We start from the raw sequence: 8967 nt of genomic DNA on the forward strand, positions 1-8967 counted from the left end.
TTGAAAGGGCTCTTTCCCTTCCCTTGTCCCTACCGTGAGAGCTCTTGGACAGTGGACTTTATGTGGCTTTGGCATACCCACATGCAATTCTGTCGTTAAGGGCACGTTGAATGGACTATGAAGTAGTTTCTGAAGGGATTATTTTTCCCTTGAGTGGATTCCTCTACCCTCCTCCAGCAGGGTAAAACCAAACCTGGTGCCATCAAGTCGATTCCCACTCATGGCGACCCCATGTGTTACAGAGCAGAACTGCTCCATAGGGTTTTCTTGGCTGTAATCTTTACAGAAGCAGATCACGGGACTTTTCTTCCATGGTACCGCTGGGTGGGTTTGAACCACCAACCTTTAGGTTGGCACCCAATCGCAGACCACTTGCACCACCCGGGGACTATGAGCTCATTATACCCTCTTGTGAGACTTTTGATACCTGGCGTAGCATCCTAGGTCATATTCCCAGTATAGTGTCATATAGTGCCATTATTTTTTTAACATCAGCCATCTGATTTCATAAGCTCTTCAGAGTTTTTATTTGCTCAGTGCTCTTCAGCTGGAAGAGGTAGGAAGGATGTGTCCATGTTGTGTGGAGACACTGCATGTCACACAGCATATAAGAATTGTCCACGTGTCCCACCAGCTGATCCTACCAGTGATTCTGAGGAAATATTTGCCACTGATGTACTGTTGCCAAACCCCACTGTCCCAGTACTGGTTGCCCCAATCCCTCTTGTGCCCATCTTTTAGATAACCTTCCATAGCCCTTTACCCACCTTTCTACAATCCTCAATGCTTCTACCACAGCCCCTTCTTCCCCCAGGATGGCCAGGAGCTCAGGGGGGCTTGGCTTGCAGCCTCGGAAGGAAGTACTGGTGGATGGTAAGCTGACATGTTCAGTTTAACCAAGGCCAGAGTGGAGGGAAGTCTTATTAACCAGGCTTCCTCACGCGTCATTGAGAATTGACCTGAACAACTGCCTTGTGATGGGATAACATACAACTCAACAGGTGTCACATCGGCATGACCAGGTCTGCTGCAGAAATTAACAGTCCCAGCCAAGCAGTGAGTCAGCCTGGGTGGTGAGTTGTTTCAGGCACATTCCTGCCTAGGATTGCACTTGCTCACTTTTATCTGCCCACCATGATGACTTCTTGGAGTTCAACATTTTCAAGCTTATTTTGTTGAGAGTGGGCCTTGTGGCCACGGGTCATTTCAATTACTGGAGTTTATGTTGGATTTTGAGACGTGGTTTGTGCTTCTTACCTTGCTCTAGGCATATAGTCTTTAGCTAAAAAAAGTAAATTTCAAAATTGTTGCTTGATTTGGGGAAGGGAGACCCTTACCAAGCAAGCTGTTCCAAAGGCTCTTAGATGAGCAGAACTGGGCTTGGCTCCAAGGACGAATCACAACAGCCGTGATGCTCCCTGTGGCACGGAGCCCCCCTCAAAGGAAGAATGTCTGGTGCTGGACCCTGTGCTTCTGCGTGTTCTCTTTTAGGGATTCCTTGGTGTGGATGTGTGCTGACATATACATGCACATAAAAATCATGTGCCTATCTGAGAAACCTTGAAAATAGTTATACCCCTTGGTCTAGAATTGTGCTTCTAGAAATTTAACCTAGAGAAACAATCAGATGTGCACAAAAGATTTATGTGCAACATTATTTATGATACTCAAGAATTGTGAAGAAAACCCAATTTGTTATATTATGAAACATGCATACAAGGGAATATGTACACAGCTATTAAAAGTTATGTAGCACAATAGCAGCATGAAAAAAGTTTCAAAAGAAAATCTGGTTACTACCAACATACGTAACTGTTTCAAGTATATCCGAAAGGTAAACAAAAGACTTCATCTCTAAAGGATGCTATTAGAGTTGGTTCCCTTCTACCACCACGCCCCGCGCCGTATTTTCTAAAGTGAACACAGTGATTTTGTATTCAGACAGAAATACATGTTATTTTAGTGTGGTGCAAAACTCAAATTCTTAAAAAGTCCAAACTTAACCAGACCAGTTGAGACTGTAAGACTTGCCAAAACTATTGCCCTGAGATACTCTTTAAGTCTTGAACCGAAACTATTCCATGAGGTCATCTTCTAGCTAAATGACAGATTGGCTCATAAAATAAACTATCACCTGTGAGTCCTGTGGTCCTTTAAAAAATTGTCTATATGAGACTCAACAGTCAACACTTATGCTAAAGAAAGACAAGACGGCAAGGGGGCAGAGAAAATTAGATGACTGGAAACAGAACAATCAGAAAGGAAATAACGTGGACACACTGCGTAAAATGCAACCAACGTCACTGAACAAATTGTGTAGAAATTGTTAAATGGGAACGCAATTTGCTGAGTAAACTTTCACTGAAAACACAATAAAATATTATTTAAAAAAGTAAAATGAACAACTAACTAAAAAGATGCATGTTATTTTAAGCTACTTATTTTATATATCAAAATATAACAATCATTTGTATATGAGAACTTTAGATGTTATAGTCCAAATCAACCATCCTATCACATTTCTTCACCAAAAGAGCATCTCAAACAACTATCCTTATCTGCCTATTCCTACAGTTATAATTTACATTAATGGAGATTCCAGACTTCTTATTGGGAAAGCTAGGAAAAGACAGAAGTCTAGCAGTTCAATTGCTAGTTTTTCCAAGCACGTGCACCAGTGGGAAAGGACTGAATTATGTCATTTGTGTTACTCTGTCAAGAATGAACTATACTCCGAGACTGCATTTTAGGTGGCATTTGTGACCGTTTTTCATATTTTACCTTTTGCTCCATTTCTGTTTTTATTATAGAATTAATCCAAAATATATGAAATGTAGCCTTCAGATACAATCTGTAAATGTCCTCTTTTGGAGTATTTTTGCTCTACATGATGCTAAATTAAAAAAAAAAAAAAAAGAGAGAGAGGAAGGGATAAATACCAAGACTGGGACTTGTGTAGTGACCAAAGTAGAGAGGAAACGTTTGGTCAAAATGTCAAATCAAGGAGACTTGCTGTTCTCTTAAATCTAGCCAATTCTTACATGATATTGGCCACTATTTTATACTCAGCCATTCTTGACAATATCCTGGGTGAATCATACCTTTTGTTTTCTGAGTTTTTTTTTTCCGATCTCTGACTTTGTATTAGAGGAAACCTAGCTGGTTCAGGAAGCATAGCTGCGGGAATTGTCATAAATGGTGGATTTGGGGGAGGTAGATGGATGGAAAAGCTTCTGGACCTGGGTTTGTACGGCAGGCACGTTAGCCAGTGAGTCCAAGCAAGTCTGCAGTGGTTTTAGAATTGAGAACGTCTTTGAAGTGGCAGAGACAGGAGGCAGATAGTCAGCTTTTCCATTTTCCTTTCTGTTGTGATAGAAGCTACCGCTGTGTTCCTGCAGAGTCTGAGTTTTCCTGTGTACTGTCCCTCGCCCCCACATCTCAAGGACTTGAGTCTCAGTTTTTAGTTTCCTCCCTCCTTTTCTGCTTCCCCATCTCTCTCGCCAGGATCCCACCTGTTAGCACACAGACATTCACTGGGGGGTCGCATCTTAAAGAACATTCTTCCCTTGGTGCCACAGCCTTTAGGTGCTTCCTTGTTCTACTGCTCCTCTTCTCAACCAAATTTCTTGAAAGAGTTAACTCTTTTTTATAATTAAAAATTATTATAAAATATTGAACATCCGGTTCAAGAAAGGAACGTTACATTATTCCTGAAGCTCCGCGTGCCCCTCTCAGATCCACTCGCTCTCCAGAGCTAAGGACTTGTCAAGCTCTTGCTTTTCTTGACAGTCTGACTTTGTGTCCTTAAATACTCTGTAGCTTTGCTCATTTTTGAATTTAGTATAAATGGACTCATATTTTATGTATTCTTTGCAGCTTGCTTTTTTTTTTTTAGCTCAACTGTTGTAAATCAGTTTATTTTTACTGCGGCATGGTTTTCGCATTGTCTGATGACACTCCAACTTACTTATCCAGTCTGCCATTGATAGAGATTCTTCCTCCTCCTTTGCCTTCTTTCTTCCTTACTCCCTCCCTCCCTGCCTCCTCCTCTTCCTCTTCTTGCCCCTCCTTCTCTTTCTTCACTGTCATAAGTGATACTGTTATAAACAGTTATGTCTGTGTATACTGGTGTACACGTGCAGGAGTACATTGCTGGAACGTAGGGTACACATCTCTTGAGCTTTGCCAGAGAGCATCAGATGGATTTCCAAGGGAGTCGGACCAGTTCACACTCCCACCTGCAGCATCCGAGTGCTCTGCTTGCCCACCGTCCTGCCGTCAGGTGATGTCGTCACAGTGTGTGATTATCTGACACATGTGTGTCCTTGTTAATGGTTCACCTCTCCCCTTACATGGGATGTGAGCTCCGTGAGGGCAGGGAGCTCGTCTGCTTTGTTCACTGCTGTCCCTGGAGCCAGGCCAGTCCCGGCGTGTCGTGCACAGTAAATGGTTGTTCAGGAATGACGGGTACGTTTTCAGAAGTTCTCTGAACAGTTTTGTGGCCAAGACCCCGGAATATATTTTTGTTATGCTAGGTAATATACTGCTCAGCATTCCAGCTGATAAATGAGTTTGTGTTGTAAACTGTTCTGGATTTCTTCAGAGAGTCACTTTCAAGTTTTCTTTACCTTCCTCCCTTGATGTGGGATAAAGATAGTGCAGAAAACATTTCTTCACCTTCTACGGCCAAGAATTCAGCTACATCTAAGTCCTGGCTGCAGCGTCTGACATTACCTCTCCTAGTAGCAAAGTCTCCACCTTTCCCACAGAGCTCTTCCACCTGTCTCCGAGGGGGGACTCTCATATGCACCCCCACTCTCCCTGGCATCCAGGGTTTTTGGTGTCCTCACAACCTGACTCTGCCTACCCTTCCAGCTCTCCTACTTCTTACCTTCCTTTCACGGCTAATTTTCCGGAATGGTTGCCAAGAGGGTGCATTTGGTATCCAGGTGTAATATTACATCATGCCTCCCCACCTGTGACGCAGCTTGGCTGGTGGGTTTAGCAGGCATGTCCTGCTCGCCCTTTATCCTTTCTGGGAGGGGGTGTGGCAGTCATAGTAAGAAGGTCTGTCCCCTGGGGACAAGCAGGATACGCACTCTCTTTGGCAGTGTTGGGTTTGGGACCTTACTCTAACTATTCCCTGAATTTAATTGTAAGGAACTTTGTGGATGACACATTCAGATTGAAATACGACAAAGTTTTCCTGAAGCAAACACTTATTTTCTACTTCTGTGTTTATAGGCTCCTGAGTCTGAATCCTGCCTCTGCCACTTACTAGCTGTGTGACCTGGAGAAAGCTATTAAACTTTTCTGTGCCGCGGTGTCTTGTTCTGTAAAACAGGGATAAAAACACTACCCATCTCCTAAGAGTGTTGTGAAGATTCAATCAATTCATACCTTGTCAAGTGCTTTGGAGGTGCCTGAAATATAGTAAGTGCTCAATAAATGTTGGGTGGTATTATGATCCACCGCCTGTCAGCTTGTGCCGTGGGAGCTTGCATGTGGTTATGATGATGAAGACTATGCCACCAGGCTTTCAAATCCCAGCCGTGTGGACAGGTTTCAGAGGAGCTTCCAGACTAAGATGGACTAGGAAGAAAAGCCTGGCTATCCACTTCTGAAAATTAGTCAGAGCAAACCTTACGGATCACAGCAGAACCTTGTCCGACTCTCTCACTTGGGACCCGTCATGAGGAACAGTCACTGGAGGAGGACGGCATGTTTGGTGAAGTCGACGGCCAGCAAGAGCGAGGGCGACGCTCCGTGAGATGGAGTGACACAAGAGTTACAGTGATGGACTAGACCATGATGGTGATCATGGGGCTGACACAGGACCAGGCAATGTTTTGTTCTGTTGCGTGAGGTCGCTCTGAGTCAGAGCTGACTCCATGGCATCTATCTACCTATCATCTACCTACCTACCTACCTACCTATCTGTCTCTCTGTCTATCATTATTATAGTTTAAGCAAATATAACATGATTTCTATGGAAAGATAACACCATTTGTGCCACAATTTAAGGGAAGAGTAAAGGCTTGACAGAGATTGAGACAGACCAGAGAAAACATTGCCTGAAGTTAAGACATTCCTTTTTTTTTTCTTTCTATTTGTTCCTCAGCTTAGACCCCTGACCTAGAGACCCTACATTTGTCCAGTGGTCTGTGAGGAAAACCATGTTAATGTCTCCGGAGTCTTGATCGATTCATTCATTCAACAGCCATTTGAGCGCCTCTACTGAGGTCCATGTGGAGAATAATTGGCCTCTAACTACCGAGGAAACCCTGGTGGTGTAGTGGTTAAGTGCTATGGCTGCTTATCAGAAGTTCAGCAGTTCGAATCCACCAGCTGCTCCTTGGAAACTCTATGGGGGCAGTTCTACTCCATCCTATAGGGTCGCTATGAGTTGGAATCGACTTGATGGCAATGAGTTTTGTTTTTTTTTTTTATAACTACTAACTGGTGTTTTTGGAGGGTCACTCTTTGATCCATGGAGGAAATATGAACCTAATGCAATGTACCTTTAAGAACTAATTGTTTCTGAAAAAAAAAAAAAAAAAAAAGAAGAAGAGTAGCAAGTAGGGTTTTCCGCTTATAGGCAAACATATTCCTGGCTTACTTTTATAACGAGTCTAGATTTTATTCTTGGGGAAGCTGCTGGAAGATTTTAAGCACGGGAGTAATGTGAGCAGATTTCCAAAGATAATGCTGAGCTCAGAGAAGAGAATAGATTGGGAAGGAGTCAAACTCGGGACAGAAACCAGCTAGAAGACTCATGTCCTCTGCCTTGATGAGGGTGTAAGTGGGGATGGAGAGATGGCCTGAATACAAGAGACTGTGGAGGAGGAATGGACAGGACTGTGTGGGGAAGGGGGGTGGGGGGGTGGGGCAAGGATACCCACAGAGTGGGTGTGGGCTGTTCATTGAGCCTGGGGAGATGACAACCCTGGACCGACATGCTTGGATCTGAGATTCCTGAGTACAGTCAGACTGGAAAAGCAGACCAGCCAATCATCAGCAGAGAGAGAGAGTAGGTAAGGTCATCTGAGTAGGTCCAGTAGCCTAGGAATGTGTGGAGGAAGGATGGGAAGAACTGAAGTCGGAAATCCCATTTACAGGGAGGTCAAGGAGGAGCCCACAGAAGAACCTTCTAGAAGGAACAGTCAGAAACTTGAGAAGAAAACTGGGAGAAAGTGGTACCTGGAAGCCCGGGGAAGACACCTTTCAAGGAAAGAGCACTCGGGGGTGTGAGATCCAGGAGGTGACCAGACACAGCCCCTGAAACAGCTGCTGGACTTAGCAGCTTGGTCACCCACGTGACATGAGCCAGAGAAGTTTTGGGGGAGAGCAGAGGGTTGGTGAAAGAAGCGGAGAGTGTGACTAGGAATTTTTAGACTATGAAGGGAAAGGAGATCAAGGATAGACCAGATTTTGTCCTTTTTCTTTGTTTTGTTTTTTAAAAGGGCGTAGACTTGAGCAGTGGTTCTCACTGTAGTTCAGCTGCTTCAACATCCCCTGGGAGCTTGTTAGAAATGCACATTCTCAGGCCCCACCCTAGGCCTGCTGGATCCGAAACTCTGGGGACGGGGCCCAGTTACCTGTGTTGAACAGGCCCTCCAGGTGATTCTGATGAAGCTCCAGGCTGAGAACCACTGGACCGAGTTCACTTACACGCTGGAGGGGGAGAGCCAGTCAGAGGGAGAAGGAGCAAACACCTGGGTGAGGGGAGATAGTGGATAAAAGGTGTGTCTGGAGAAATCTGAAGGGATGTGGCCCAGGGCCAGCTTTCAGCCAAGGACAAATGTAGGTGCCCTTGCACTGAGACAACAGGAAGGCAGAAGTAGATGACCGCAGAGGCAGGGAAGGGCCTGCCTTTGAGGATGTTTATCTGGTTCTGGTGACTGTGGCTTTCTTTGAAGCTGGAGGCAAGGTTGTTCGGGATCCAGAGGAGTTGAGTGGTCAAGGTTTCAATGAGCATCCTGGGGAATGAGTTAGAAGTAGATTGGCCAGAGGACACCTTGTCGGCCACTCCTGGACTGAGCATAGGGATGACATCGTGATTATATCTGGCTCCCGGGGTCCTGTGGATTTTCTGCAGCCCTTGGGAGCCCAGGGGGCGTTTGTTCACAAAAGAGAGAGGTTGGTTCTCCGCTCTGTGAAACTCTTCTGACTCACCCCTTCATTGAACTCCCGCGAGATTACTTTGAACCATATGAAACTCTGAGATTCAATGCTGTAAAAAACAGCCACTTAGAGTTTACCCAACACTTTCTGTGAACGGTTGTTACACTTTTTATTTTATGTTGTAATTATTTGTTTCCAGATATTTCTTGCCCCCCATACCTGTGAACTCTGTGAGGGCAAAAGTGGTGTCACCGTCATCTTTTTATCCCTCAGGCCCAGCTCAGTGCTTGGGAAAGCCATGGACACGTGAGGGTGGGCACACATGAATTTGTTGACCTGCGCTGCGGTTTTAAGTTAAGCCACTACATGCTTGAATTTTTTCAAACCATTAATGGAAAGGAGTCCTTCTTACAGAAATAGCGTTGGTGCAGGGGAATGTAACCTGTGGTGCTATATAACAAAAGGATTGCGAAGCACTTCGGTTACTGAGAGGCCTCCGTGGGAGCCTGGTATGTGGAGGACTGCTATCTGGCCTGTTTGCATGATGGTGCTGGTCGCGACAGCGATAACCAGGACTATCAATTTAAATCTACGAGTTGCAGCCAAAATGCATGGCTGCCAAGACCTTATGGCTTAGAATTAACAGCGTGGCTTTATTCCAACGATTGGCGAGGTTGGAGGGCCACAGCGCCTGCCTGCTTGCTCCCTTCCCTTGCCGCATCCTCTGTCCTTGGGGCAGGTAGTGCCCGCTGCTGGCAGCGGCCAACCACCCATCGACCCACGACTGGGCTGTGGCGCGGAGGTGGCCGGCCGCAGGGGACAGGTGGCCGCGGCGCGGAGGTG

This window comes from Trichechus manatus, unplaced genomic scaffold, assembly GCF_000243295.1.
Source record: "Trichechus manatus latirostris isolate Lorelei unplaced genomic scaffold, TriManLat1.0 scaffold00102, whole genome shotgun sequence".
NCBI classification, from domain to species: domain Eukaryota; kingdom Metazoa; phylum Chordata; class Mammalia; order Sirenia; family Trichechidae; genus Trichechus; species Trichechus manatus.